General features: G+C 47.3%; 1 protein-coding gene across 3 annotated transcripts in view; it reads right to left on the minus strand.

Moving 5' to 3' along the window:
• Positions 1-14,571, minus strand: part of ACACA (acetyl-CoA carboxylase alpha) — a 337,027-nt gene that overhangs the window by 275,435 nt on the left and 47,021 nt on the right. The window contains exons 3-4 of one of the 3 annotated variants that reach the window (XM_030808066.1): positions 13,207-13,324; positions 11,399-11,706 (exon numbers count right to left, since the gene is read on the minus strand). The gene's annotated coding sequence lies outside the window, so the exon portion shown is untranslated. Of the gene's footprint in view, positions 1-4,635; positions 4,753-11,398; positions 11,707-13,206; positions 13,325-14,571 lie in introns of those variants that run through there. The other 2 variants (XM_030808070.1, XM_030808067.1) reach the window with 2 other exon arrangements.

Consider the following 14,571-nt stretch of genomic DNA (forward strand, 5'->3'; position numbering starts at 1 on the left):
AAATATCCTGAGACTAGACAGCCCAATGGTAGCTTGAAAAAGTAACAAATTAGTAAGAGAACTGCATCATTAGAGAACACTTAACTGAGATTCACCAGCTAAACTCATAAGAATTAATGCCATTTCAATCAGATTTACACCATGTAAGTGCAACATCCTTATGATACTATTTGTCATAGTTTCTTACCTGTTTAACATCACCTTCAAATAGTCCATTAGTTTCAAGCGAATATAGTACTCATTACAGTTTTTTTAAAATTAAACAGGCTGAGTGCAATGGCACATGCCTGTAATCCCAACACTTTGGGAGGCTGAAGTCGGAGGATCACTTGAAGCCAGGGGTTCGAGACCAGTCTGGGCAATAAAGCGAGACCCCCACTCCACCCCACAAAAAAAATTTAAAATTAGCTGGGCGCAGTGGTGTACACCTGCAGTCCCAGCTACTCCAGAAGGTAAGGTGGAGGACTGCTTGAGCCCAGGTTGAGGCTGCAGTGAGCAATGATCACGTCACTGCACTCCATCCGGCCTGGGTGACACAGCGAGAGAATCTCTAAAAAAAAAATAAATAAATAACATTTAAAAATAAAGGCCAGGCACAGTGGCTCATGCCTGTAATCCCAGCACTTTGGGAGGCCGAGGCGGGCAGATTACCTGATGTCAGAGCACAACCTGGCCAATATGGTGAAACCCCATCTCTATTAATATACAAAAATTAGCCGGGCATGGTGGCATTCACCTGTAATCCCAGCTACTTGGGAGGCTGAGGCAGGAGAATTGCTTGAACCCAGGTGGTAGAGGTTGCAGTGAGCCGAGATCACACCACTGCACTCCAGCCTGGGTGACAAAGTGAGACTCTATCTCCAAAAAAAATAAATAAATACATAAAAAATAAAGTGGCCAGGTGCAGTGGCTCACACCTGTAATCCCAGCACTTTGGGAGGCCGAAGCGGATGGATCACGAGGTCAGGAGTTCAAGACCAGGCTGGCCAACATGGTGAAACCCTGTCTCTACTAAAAATACAAAAATTAGCCAGGCGTGCTGGCAGGCATCTGTAATCCGAGCTACATGGGAGGCTGAGGCAGGAGACTCGCTTGCACCTGGGAGGTGGAGGTAAAAGTGAGCCAAGATCACACCATTGCACTCCAGCCTGGGTGACAGAGTGAGACTCTGTCTCAAAAAAATAAAATAAAATAGCCAAGTGCGGTGGCTCACGCCCGTAATCCCAACACTTTGGGAGGCTGAGGTAGGCAGATTATCTGAGGTCGGGAGTTCAAGACCAGCCTGACCAACATGGAGAAACCCCATCTCTACCAAAAATACAAAAAAATTAGCCAGACGTGGTGGCACATGCCTATAACCCCAGCTGCTTGGGGGGCTGAGGCAGGAGAATCGCTTGAACCCGGGAGGTGGAGGTTGCGGTGAACCGAGATTGCATCATTGCACTCCAGCCTGGGCAACAAGAGCGAAACTCTGTCTCAAATAAATAAATAAATAAATAAAATAAAATTGAGGCCGGATGCAGTGGCTCACGCCTGTAATCCCAACACTTTGGGAGGACGAGGCGGGCGGATCACCTGAGGTCAGGAGTTTATGAGCAGCCTGGCCGACATGACGAAACCCCGTCTCTACCAAAAATACAAAAAATTAGCCGGGCATGGTGGCACACACCTTGTAGTCCCAGCTACTTAGGGGGCTGAGGCAGGATTGCTAGAACCTGAGAGGTGGAGGTTGCAGTGAGCCAAGATTGTGCCACTGCACTCCAGCCTGGGCAAAAAAGCGAGACTCCGACTCCAAAAAATAATAAAATTAAATTAAACTGAAACAAACAAAAAAACAGTTAATAATCTGTTAAAGTAGAAGATTAATGGTAATTATCTCAATAGTTAATAGGAATTTTTTAGCCAATCAGTCTCTAGTGTTTATTTGCTTTTTTGTAATCTTACTGTTTTACGGGTTTGGAAAGATGCTTGACACATAGCTTCTATAATTATTTTTATTTTTATTTTTTTCTATGTTTTTGAGACGGAGTCTCACTCTGTCACACAGGCTGGAGTGCAGTGGTACAATCTCGGCTCACTGCAAGCTCTGCCTCCCGGGTTCATGCCATTCTCCTGCCTCCCGGGTTCACGCCATTCTCCTGCCTCAGCCTCCCGAGTAGCTGGGACTGCAGGCGCCCACCACCACGCCCTGCTAATTTTTTGTATTTTTAGTAGAGACGGGGTTTCACTGTGTTCGCCAGGATGGTCTCGATCTCCAGACCTCATGATCCACCCGCCTCTGCCTCCCAAAGTGCTGGGATTACAGGAGTGAGCCACCGCGCCCGGCAGCTCCTATAATTATTAATCTTTAAGAACATGTTAGATAATGACATAACTTTTTTTTCTGAATTACAGAAGGATTCTCTTCTCCCCCAACAATTGAAAATACTAATTTCTAATGTATTATTCCACAGTTTCTATTTTAATTTACTTCTTTCCTCAACTAAGACTATTAGGATATTAGCCATCCAATTAAAGGAAAAAAAGATTTTAAAGAAAGAAAGACACTAGCCCTAGACCTGTTAAATCAGTCCGTGTGACAGGTATAAAAATTTTCCCAGTCATTGACTGCAAAGGAAATAGTGTCACATAGTGATCTACACCTGAACCTGTTCACAGCACTTTAGAGAGGTCAACATCAGATGAGTGTTCTCTGAGGCTGGCTTTCACAATACCAGGTCTTCAGCATTACCTAGTTATTGAACTATAAATTCACTAAGATAAATGCCACCATTTCCCAAGACTTCCTTTTTAAAAAGCAATTTAATCTTATGCTTGATGTACTTCTATTATGCACTGGTAAATCAAACAAAACAAGCCTGGCGTGGTGGCTCATGCCTATAATCCCAGCACTTTGGGAGGCCGAGGAGGGTGGATCACCTGAGGTCAGGAGTTGGAGACCAGCCTGGCCAACATGGTGAAACCCTGTCTCTACTGAAAATACAAAAATTAGCCAGGCGTAGTGGCGCACGTGTGTAATCCCAGCTACTCGGGAGGCTGAGGCAGGAGAATCGCTTGAAACCAGGAGATGAAAGTTGCAGTGAGCCGAGATCGCACCATTGCACTCCAGTCTGGGTGACAGAGCAAGACTCCATCTCAAACAAACAAACAAAACAACAACAACAAAATTCTACAATCCTAGTAAACACAGATGGCTTCATAAATTAATACTTTACCTTTGGCATCTTTCATATGCCCACTTTAAAATGTTTAATATTCTTGGGTTCACATCAGTCCTCCTGTTACGCATTCAGTTTTACTGAGAAATGAAGAAACTGAGGCAAGAGAAGTGGGAAGAAACTTGCTATTTGTAGCAAGCAGGTATCTATCTGGACAGGTAAACTGTGGTCCTGCTCTATTAGGCCACAATGCTTTTCTGGAAAGTGCCTGTCAAATAAGCTGCACAGAAATCCTTCTCATCACAGACATCCAGGGCATCCCCCTCCAGAAGAGACAAATATGAGTATTCCTCCCTGCTGAGGGAGAAGAGACCACGTAACCAAAGAAAGCATGCTTCTCAATCTATACTACCGAATCGGGAGGGAAAAAATGAATGGAAAGAGAGAAAATCCAAGGAAATAAACTTCTGAGACTGAAGATGTGGTTACTAGGTTTATCCACACATTAGGAAATTACTGAAACATCGCTTAAGTAGAAACGGAATCAGGAAGGCCTAGGGTCTTTTTTTATTCCAGTCTTAAACCCCCAAACAAAGATATCTGAAATTAAACTATTTCTCCTGAGCAGTTATATTCTTAAATGCCTCTATAAAACCCACAAGGCCTACACGAAGTCCCTGATTTTTAGAGGTGATTTCAAGTGTCCATTAGCGTCCACTCTCCCACTCCCAAATCTAAAATATTGTTGGCCCGGATCCGGGCAGGACACGCACATTTTCCTGTGAAATCATTAGTTTCACATCAGCTTCCTACGTCCTGTTTCCAGTAACTTCCCTTGATCAGCATGGCAAACGAGGAGAGAGTAACAAAAGGCATGTACATTTACTACGTCCCTCGCAGAGAACATAATAAAATCCTGGGAACAGGGACTGGCAGGGACAACCTGCCTGGCCCTGACTCTCGCCACGATACAAAGGCACGGAGAGAGCAAGTGAGGTCTGCACCCCACACCTCACTCTGCAAGAGAGAGAGGACTTTCAATGCAATCAGACCCAACCCGCAACGCCCCCTTCCCACGTGGTCTTCTCCCTCTCCTGAGCCCAGAATCGGATTGGAGAGGGGTCTGGAAGGAATCAGACCACGCTGGAGCTGGGCAGGAGGGGTGGGGGGCGAGCTCCAGGCAGAAACTCCAGCCCCTTCCTAGAGGAGCCCTGAACTGTACGCCTCCCAGTTCCGGGATCTGAATTCCCACCTCCCGAGACCCCAGACCTCTCCATGTCTCTAGGGAGGGGACCTCAAGGCCTCAGAGCTGCAGGAAGGGCTGGGCTGCCCGGCACCGGGTCTGGACAGTGTGAAGCCCAGGCCGCGTGCGGGCGAGCGCAGGCTGGGAGGCGGCCCCCTGCCTGCCGCCGCCCCTCCCTTGGCCCCAATTTCTCCACGTCCCCGGTCACAGGTTCTGGGCCGGCCCTCACCTCACCTCAGAGTGGCAACGTGTGCAGTCGGGCGGTTCCGGAGGCCCTGCGTGGAGGAACTGCTGGGCGGGAGAAGACGCCGGCGGCTCCGGCGATGGCTGACAGGCTCGCAGCACCAGGCCGGCCCGGCACACGGAGAATGGGCGGGGCTTCAGGGGGCCTGACCCGCCCCTGCCCCGCCCCGCCCCGCCCCACCCCCTGCCTCCCACCTCAGCCGGCGAGCCCCAAGTGGTGACTACGTCCGGGGTTACTCCAGGCCGTTCACCTCCGACCCCGCTCCGGGCTGCGGCGAGGCCAGGGCCGCCGGGGGGCGAGGCGCGGGCCCGAGGGCTCAGCGGCAGCCAATGAGAGGGCGGCGCGGGGCGGGGCGATGTGAGGCGATGTCGATGGTCCGAGCGCGGATCTGCCATTCGGGGCCGAGCGGCTAGAGGGCGGGCGGGCCGCGGGCGGGCCCTGGGCAGTCGTGGCGCCCCTGGCCAGGCCTTCGCGGCCCCTTCTGCCACAACCGGGTGCGGGCCAGCCCCTCGGCTCCTCCTCCTGGCGGAGAGGGGAGTGGGGGAAGCGGTCCCGCATGCGCCTCGCAGCAGGGACAGAGGCGTCCCAAGTGAGGGGCCAGGACTAACCGGCCTGTAGAGGGGGGAAAGGGAACCCAGAATTAAGGCGGGCTGAATGGGGCAGGCGGTGTGCGGGCCCGTTTAATTGTCTATTTAATCCTAACACATTAACAAGGGGTGGGCAATCGCGTCCACTACCTGTCCTCATCACGCTGGCTGGTTTCCAAGTCTGGGCGAGCTAAGTAACCCCATGCTGGAACTCCATAACCAGCCCCCCGTTTCGCTCCTCAGCCCCGAGACAGCCCACTCGAAAGGTGTTATACATGCTGGATCCTGGCGTGTTAAGGAGAAGCCTCAGTAAACGAAGCTCAGTAAGAAGGGGACTGTACCAAAGAACCACCGTCTTCTGCCTGCCCTGAGCAAAATAGTTGCCAAAGCGTTCTAGACTTTTCGGATTGGAGAATGCTTCCCGTCCTCCACTGTGGGCACGCCGAGCCTTTGAGAGGAAGCCAGTCGGTGTCTCCAGTTTTGCCGGTTACTTCATAGCAAGACTTTAATCGTAGCTGTGTGTTGAAAATTAATAATAGGCCGGGCGCGGTGGCTCACGCCTGTAATCCCAGCACTTTGGGAGGCCGAGGCGGGCGGATCACGAGGTCAGGAGATCGAGACCATGGTGAAACCCCGTCTCTACTAAAAATACAAAAAAAAAAATTAGCCGGGCGCGGTGGCGGGCGCCTGTAGTCCCAGCTACTCGGAAAGGCTGAGGCAGGAGAATGGCATGAACCCGGGAGGCGGAGCTTGCAGTGAGCCGAGATTGCGCCACTGCACTCCAGCCTGGGCGACAGAGCGAGACTCCGTCTCAAAAAAAAAAAAAAAAAAAGAAAATTAATAATAACTGGAAGGGGTCCCAACACAATACAAACATTGCGTAGGGAAGAAACTTCGAGAAAATTGCACTTGAGAAGAACAGGGTGAACTCAGCCCTTCCAAGGAGGAATTTAATGAAGCATGCGGCGCACCTTCTTAATGCTTACAAACTTGTGAGGAAGGCCAGGAGAGGTGCAGAGGATGACAGTTTGGTAGGAAGAAGTTCTACGCCAGAGGGTAAAAAGTGAATAGGATAGAAATACATGCCCCGGTAAGAAGTTCTTGGCGGAAGCTGAGGCAGGAAGAGGGAAAGATTGGTCAACAAAGAACAATATTTATCTAGGAGCCCTCATAATCCCACTAAGTGGGGCTTCCCGAAGAATTTATCAACCCATTTTTAAAATAATAGGGTCAAGCACAGTGGCATGTACCTGGACTGTAGTCCCACCTACTCAGAAGGTTGAGGTGGGTGGATGGCTTGAGGCGAGGAGTTCAAGGCTGTATGTAGTGTACTGCGCCTGCGCCTGTGAATAGCCACTGCACCCCAGCACTGGCAACGTAAAAAGACCCCATCTCTATATAAATAAATTAATTAAATAACAGGGATTGGAAGCAGAGAACTTAGGAAAGAAGATGTGGACTCTACAGAACAGGGATTCATATTTCACAATAATTGTATCACTGATGCATCAATCAGTTGGACAAAGGTAGTGGGGGGAAAAAGATAATTGAGCAAGACTCCCTGGTTTAGTAAGATGTTTGATTTGACTCACCGAAAAAAATGGCCTGGGAAGAGGGAAGCCTTGCCTTTCCATAACAGCAGTCTCTGAAGCTGACATGAAGGGAGTGACTTTAACAGAACTAAAAACCATGCGGTTGCCTCTTATTTTTCTTTTACCTTTCCTAGATCCTATTAAGTAATAGGAATTCTTTCCCTAGGATTCTTTTTTTTTTTTTTTTTTTGAGATGGAGTCTCGCTCTGTCGCCCAGGCTGGAGTGCCGTGGTGCAATCTCAGCTCACTGCAACCTCCGCCTCCCAGGTTCAAGCGATTCTCCTGCCTCAGCCTCCTGAATAGCTGGGACTCCAGGCACACACCACCAAGTCCAGCTAATTTTTGTATTTTTAGTAGAGACGGGATTTCACCATGTTGGCCAGGATGGTCTCAATCTCTTGACCTCGTGATCCGCCCACCTTGGCCTCCCAAAGTGCTGGCCACAGGCGTGATCCACCACGCCAAGTCTCTCCAGGATTTTTAATGGTGTTGCTGTTTACCAGCTTTAGGAGCTCTGCAAAACCAGGGATTTACCCTCAAAAACTGTCCTTATGTGAAATTTCAGCCAGCCCCTGCATGTCCTGCTTTTGACCTCACTGATTATTTTAAATAATTGAGCTTGCTAAAGAACTGGCCAAAGAAAGGCCTAATAGAAGCTACAGTGAAAAAAAAAAAGTAATTAAGGAAGGATGAGTTACGATACCAAGGTCACTTACAGAGGATCTAATAATCTAATTCTTATCACCAAATGCTAAGACAGCTGGGCAGAGAATGAGCAAAGAGCTATGTCTTTAAGACAGTACAACTGGAATTTCAGCAACCCCTGAGTGTTATGGTGTTTGGTGCATGCCACAACCTGCCCATCCCTACTGTAGGTTCTTTAGAGCTGCTCCATGAGTTATTGCTACACAAGCTATTACGTCTGTAAGAGGCGGAGGAGGAGAACCAAAGGGTGGAGAGAACTTACTATATGAGACTAACAAATGGAAGAGAAGGATGAGTGGTACATTTCTAGAAGTTAATACTAGAGGTCTGTTATGGGCTGAATTGTATCCCAAAATTCATATGTTGAAGTCCTAACCCCTAGAACCTCAGAATGTGAGTATATTTGGAGACAAAGTCTTTATAGAAGTAATTAAATTAAAATGAGGTCATAAGGGTGGGCCCTAATCCAGTATGACTGGCGTCCTTATAAGACGAGGGGATGAGGACACAGACACACATATGAAGACATAGGGCATCCATGGCCATCTACAAGCCAAGGAGAAAGTATCAGAAAAAAACTAACTGCTGACACCTTAATCTTGGACTTCTAGCCTTCAGAACTGAGGAAATGCATTTCTGTTGTTTAAGCCACCAGTCTGTGGTACTTTGTTATAGCAGCCCTAGAAAACGAATACAAAATCCCAAATATATGACTTCCAGGGTTTTCAAGGTGATGTAAAGGTATTAGTGATTCATCCTGAGCATCCCAGCTACCTTCCAACCTTAAAGTTGCTTTCTTATCTTCCTGTGGGTAAAGTCAGAAAAGTATGAGAGGTCCCTGTTTTCGAGGTGATTATAGTCTATTTAAGAAGACAAAACTAGCACATTAAAACAGAGTGTCTGTGTCACACTCTTTAGATGATAGCCATATGAATTTGTAATAGCCATAGATGAGAAAAGATAAATTCTCAAAAATTGATAAACCCAGATATATATAAACATTATATGCGCCACTGTGCAGACAGCTTCATTTGGCATTTTTCGGTCAAATATTTAGATTAGGGCATCGTTTCTCAAAGTATGTCCCACTGACCACCTGATGAAACAGGGTGCACCGGGCGCGGTGGCTCATGCCTGTAATCCCAGCACTTCGGGAGGCCGAGGCGGGTGGATCACGAGGTCAGGATATCGAGACCATCCTGGCTAACATGGTGAAAACCCGTCTCTACTAAAAACACAAAAAATTAGCCGAGTGTGGTGGCAGGCGCCTGTAGTCCCTGCTACTCCGGAGGCTGAGGCAGGAGAATGGCGTGAAGGCGTGAACCCGGGAGGCAGAGCTTGCAGTGAGCTGAGATCGCACCACTGCACTCCAGCCTGGCGACAGAGCGAGAATCCGTCTCAAAAAAAAAAAAAAACACCAGGGTGCTTGTTAAAAATGCAGATTCCTAGCTTTTTTTTTTTTTTTTTTTGTGCAGCAGCACAATCATAACTCACTGCAGCCCCAACTCCTGAGCTCAAGCGATCCTGCCACCTCAGCCTCTCAAGTAGCTGGGACTACAGGGACATGCCACCACACCTGGTTGACTGTTTCTCTTTTTCTTTTTCTTTTTTTTTTTGAGACGGAATCTCTCTCTGTCACCCAGGCTGGAGTGCAGTGGCACAATCTCGGCTCACTGCAACCTCCACCTCCCGGGTTCAAGTGATTCTTCTGCCTCAGCCTCCCAAGTAGCTGGGATTACTGGCGCATGCCACCATGCCCAGCTAATTTTTGTATTTTTAGGAGAGACGCGGCTTCACCATGTTGGTCAGGCTGGTCTTAAACTCCTGACGTTGTGATCCACCCGCCTTGGCCTCCCAAAGTGCTGGGATTGCAGGCGTGAGCCACTGGACCTGGCCGACTTTTTCTTTTTTTAAAGCATCCCTAATAATTAATCACCCTGAAGTTTGAGAACAGTCGTTTAAGATTTATCATTATTGTTCCCCTCTTTGCTGCCGGAGTCTCTGTTGAACAACAAAGCCTTCAATACCTGTCACTCTTAGGACAAGAAAGTCTCTCAAGTCAGGTTTGAGTTGAATCAAGGGAGGAAAGAAAGTGCCTTAATAGAAAATAGAACCATGGGCTGGGTACGGCGGCTCACGCCTGTAATCCCAGCACTTTGGGAGCACAAGGCGGGTGGATCACCCGAGGTCAGGAGTTCTAGACCAGCCTGGCCAACATACTGAAACCCTGTCTCTACTAAAAATACAAAATTTGCGGCAGGGCACAGTGGCTCATGCCTGTAAACCCAGCACTTTGGGAGGGCGAGGCGGGTGGATCACCGGAGATCAGGAGTTCAAGACTAGCCTGGCCAATATGGCGAAACCCTGTCTGTATTAAAAATACAAAAAATTAGCTGGGCATGGTGGCAGGCACCTGTAATCCCAGCTACTCAGGAGGCTGAGGCAGGAGAATTGTTTGAACCCGGGAGGCAGAGGTTGCAGTGAGCCGAGATCATGCCACTGCACTCCAGCCTGGGTGACAGAGTGAGACTCTGTCAAAAAAAATAAAAATAAAAAATAAAAAAATGGCTGGGTATGGTGGCACGTGCCTGTAGTCTCAGCTACTTGGGAGACTGAGGCAGGAGAATCACTTGAACCCAGGAGACAGAGGTTGCAGTGAGCCAAGATTGCACCACTGTACTCCAGCCTGAGCAACAAAGCAAGACTCCATCTCAAAAAAAAAAGAAAAGAGTCCAGGCATGGTGGCTCATGCCTGTAATCCCAACACTTTGGGAGGCCAAGACGGGCAGATCACCTGAAGTCAGGAGTTCGAGACCAGGCTGGCCAATGTGGCAAAACCCCATGTCTACTAAAAGTACAAAAACCAGCCTGGCATGGTGGCGGGCACCTATAATCCCAGCTACTTAGGAGGCTGAGGCAGGAGAATCACTTGAACCCGAGAGGCAGAGGTTGTAGTGAGCCAACAGCGCCACTGCACCTCCAGCCTGGGAGACAGAGAGAGACTCCATCTCAAAAAAAAAAAAAAAAAAGAAAATAGAACCATGAAGAGCCCCCTGTCCTGGGGCTGTCTGACCATGAATCCAAATTCGTAGATAACAAGGTCAGTGATCAATCTTTAGGACAGAGAATAGAGGAATTATTGGGATATTATTTCCTGCCGACCACCAATAGTTAAACTTTAATCTGGCTTCTGGCACTTGCCATGCTTATTCTTATCCTTATACCTTTGTTTATGGTGGCAGACTTGTCCAACTTTTCTCCTATTTTTCTGAATCTTTCTAGTCCTTGGAAGTCCCATATTCTCCAAGATTTCTCTTACTTCTCCAGCTTTCACTGATCTCTCTCTCCTCTGAATTCTTGTAGCAATATGGTCATACTACACAGTTCAGAATTTTTTTTTTTGAGACAGTCTCGCTCTGTCTCCCAGGCTGTAGTTCAGTGGCGCACTGTCAGCTCACTGCAACTTCCGCCTCCCAGGTTCAAGTGATTCTCCTGCCTCAGCCTCCCGAGTAGCTGGAATCACAGGTATGTGCTACCATGCCCAGCCAATTTTTGTATTTCCAGCAGAGACAGAGTCTCACTATGTTGGCCAGGCTGGTCTCAAACACCTGACCTCAAATGATCCTCCCACCTCTGCCTCCCAAAATGCTGGGATTACAGGTGTGAGCCACCATGCCTGGCCCACAGTTCAGAATTTAATTAGGATATATATATTTTTTGTCTGCATACTGGTTTTAGCTCTCCAGTTAAATCCTGAAGGCAGAGACCACCTCTTACAGTTTTCTACCCCCTTTTATAGCTCTTCGAGTAGGACTAGGTATTTCTATTAGTAAGTGCTTCATTGACTGAAATAAAGATTAGCTCTGTACCTGAGAGGCCACTCTGCTCCTGATGCCTGCTTATCTGTCTTCACGTTGTCTCTGAGAGGCAAAGCCTCCAGTGGGATATTTAGCTGCTTTACAGATGGACAGAATTCATCAAGAAAGTCAGTGCCTTGCCCACAACTGTGGCTCCAATTGTGATATAAAAGAAAAATAAGACACAAAGTCCTTATCAGAATACTATGTCTCTTTGCTCTTGTTAATCACTCCAGTTTATCCAGAATTAAGAGCCTGAAGGAACTTCATACCATAAGATCAGAAAATGTCCTCAGGGAGGCCACTTCATAAGTCTGGTCCTAATGATGAAAGGTAGAATTGCACAATGAAGGACAGCGTGAATAGTAGAGACTCGCCACGATGTTTTCACATGGACACAGGGTTTTCACGTGTATTTCTGCTCTCACTCCTTCCTTATCCAATAGCAAACACTTCCAGTCTCTATACTTCAGCCAGTTACCAAATCTTAACTTCTTCCTCCATGACACCTCCAATATATACGTTTTTAAAATCCCTTTCTAAGTCCTACAAACCTCACAACTAAAATACCTGGAGAAATTTTAAAGGGCTCTTTAAAGACAGGAAAATGGACAAGATGACTTGTTTGGATTTTGCCCAATCGTAGGATTCTGACATTTTATGTTGATCAGCTTAATAGCCTAGCCATCCCTGACTTCACTTTCCTCTGAAGCCATGACGGTACTCCTGGTAAGTTTATTTCCTGCCCCGTCCCTACCTTCTCTTTAGACTTCCCTAGTGTCTCCATTATTCCTATATCAGGTTCAGGTTTTTCTTTTTTTTTTTTTTTTTTTTTTTTTGAGACGGAGTCTCGCTCTGTCGCCCAGGCTGGAGTGCAGTGGCGCAATCTCGGCTCACTGCAAGCTCCGCCTCCCGGGTTCATGCCATTCTCCTGCCTCAGCCTCTCCGAGTAGCTGGGACTACAGGCGCCCACCACCACGCCCGGCTAATTTTTTGTATTTTTAGTAGAGACGGGGTTTCACCGTGGTCTCGATCTCCTGACCTCGTGATCCGCCTGCCTCGGCCTCCCAAAGTGCTGGGATTACAAGCGTGAGCCACCGCGCCCGGCAGGTTCAGGTTTTTCCTGCTACATATTTAGGCCTCTACCTGTCTTCTACCTTCATTCTTTATTGTTGTTATTATATATGAAACACAATACATAATAAAATATAACATTAATAATTTTGTAGAGCCTTTATCGTCAAGAAAAATTGAGTCATCATTCAATTTCTTTTTATCCTTTTAATACCTTCTGTCTTAAAATTTTCCTGTATGTCATATCTTAGAGCAGAAGATTTCACAATGTCACGTCTTTTTTTTTTTTTTTTTGAGACGGAGTCTCACTCTGTCACCCAGGCTGGAATGCAGTGGCACGATATTGGCTGTCTGCAACCTCTGCCTCCCGGGTTAAAGCGATTCTCCTGCCTCAGCCTCCCAAGTAGCTGGGATTACAGGCACCCACCACCACACCTGGCTAATTTTTGTATATTTAGTAAAGACAGGGTTTCACCATTTTGGCCAGGCTGGTCTTGAACTCCTAACCTCATGATCCACCCGCCTCAGCCTCCCAAAGTGCTGGGATTACAGGCATGAGCCACCACGCCTGGCCACAATGTCATGTCTTTTTAAAAAATCTCACCTCTGGGCCAGGTGTGGTGGCTCATGCCTATAATCCTAGCACTTTGGGAGGCCGAAGCAGTAGGGTTACCTGAGGTCAGGAGTTTGAGACCAGCATGACTAACACAGAGAAACCCTGTCTCTACTAAAAGTACAAAAATTACCTGGGTGTCGTGGCAGGCACCTGTAATCCCAGCTACTCAGGAGGCTGAGGCAGGAGAATCCGTTGAATCCGGGAGGCGGAAGTTGCAGTGAGCCGAGATCATGCCATCGCACTCCAGCCTGAGTGACAGAGCAAGACTGCGTCTCAGAAAAAAATATATATATATATCATCTCACCTCTGGTTAACTCCTAGACCTGCAGGTAGAAAGTTATTTTCCAACACAAGTCTTGTTTATCAGTGGACCTATTGTGCTGATGTGCCCAATTTTCTTATTGGAAAAAGAAAAAAAAAAGGAAGAAAGAATAAAGACAACAAAAAAATCCATGAAAAGGAAATGTAGCTTCAATCAATGAACAAGATGGCCATAATCAGTTGAAAAACATAGTTTTGGGGGTGAATACAGGCAAGCAAAACTGAGAAGAACCGATTATTGGTATTGGCAGTGTCAGTCTCAAGAGCAGCAGCAACTCTACCTTCTCTGTGCTCTGTATTGTAAACAGCTTGAGCTCTTTAATCAGATAGGCTATGCTTTAAATCCTGACTCTCTCACTAATTAGCTCTGTGGCCTTGAGGAAGTGACACCTTTCTGAGCCTCAGTTTCCTTATCTATATTATATATATCTATCTTATATTCAGGATATAAAGCCTACCTTCTAAGGTGGTGTTTTGGATTAAATGATGTAACCAACATGTTAAGCTTCTGGCACAGAGCTTGTAAGATAGTAGGCACACAGAAAATATTACTTTCCCCTTTCTCTCCATGTTCCTTTCCTTTCATTTCCTATTAGTAATCAATACAGAACAGAGTGCTTTATGGATCCTCACTTGATTCAGAAATTGTGATTGCTGGGCGCGGTGGCTCATGCTTGTAATCCCAACACTTTGAGAGGCCGAGATGGGTGGATCACCTGAGGTCAGGAGTTCAAGATGAACCTGGCCAACATGGTGAAACCCCGTCTCTACTAAAAATACAAAATTAGCCGGGTGTGGTGGCACACACCTATAGTCCTAGCTACTTGGGAGGCTGAGAAAGGAGACTTGCTTGAACCCAGGAGGCGGAGGTTGCAGTGAGCCGAGATCACACCACTGCACTCCAGCCTGGGCAAGACAGAGTGAGACTCTGCCTCAAAAAAAAAAAAAAAAAAATTGTGTCATTACTAAATTCACTGCCCCCTGCACCCACCTTGAGCAACGGAGTGGAGGCCCTGTCTTAGCTATGAGGGAGGCCGAGGAGGGAGAATCACTTGAACCCGGGGGGCGGAGGTTGCAGTGAGCCGTGTTTGCACCACTGCACTCCAGCCTGGGTGACAGAGCAAGACTCTGTCTCAAAAAATAAAAAATAAATAAATAAAAAATTCAGTGGCT

This window comes from Nomascus leucogenys, unplaced genomic scaffold (assembly GCF_006542625.1).
Source record: "Nomascus leucogenys isolate Asia unplaced genomic scaffold, Asia_NLE_v1 Super-Scaffold_258, whole genome shotgun sequence".
In the NCBI taxonomy this organism is placed as follows: domain Eukaryota; kingdom Metazoa; phylum Chordata; class Mammalia; order Primates; family Hylobatidae; genus Nomascus; species Nomascus leucogenys.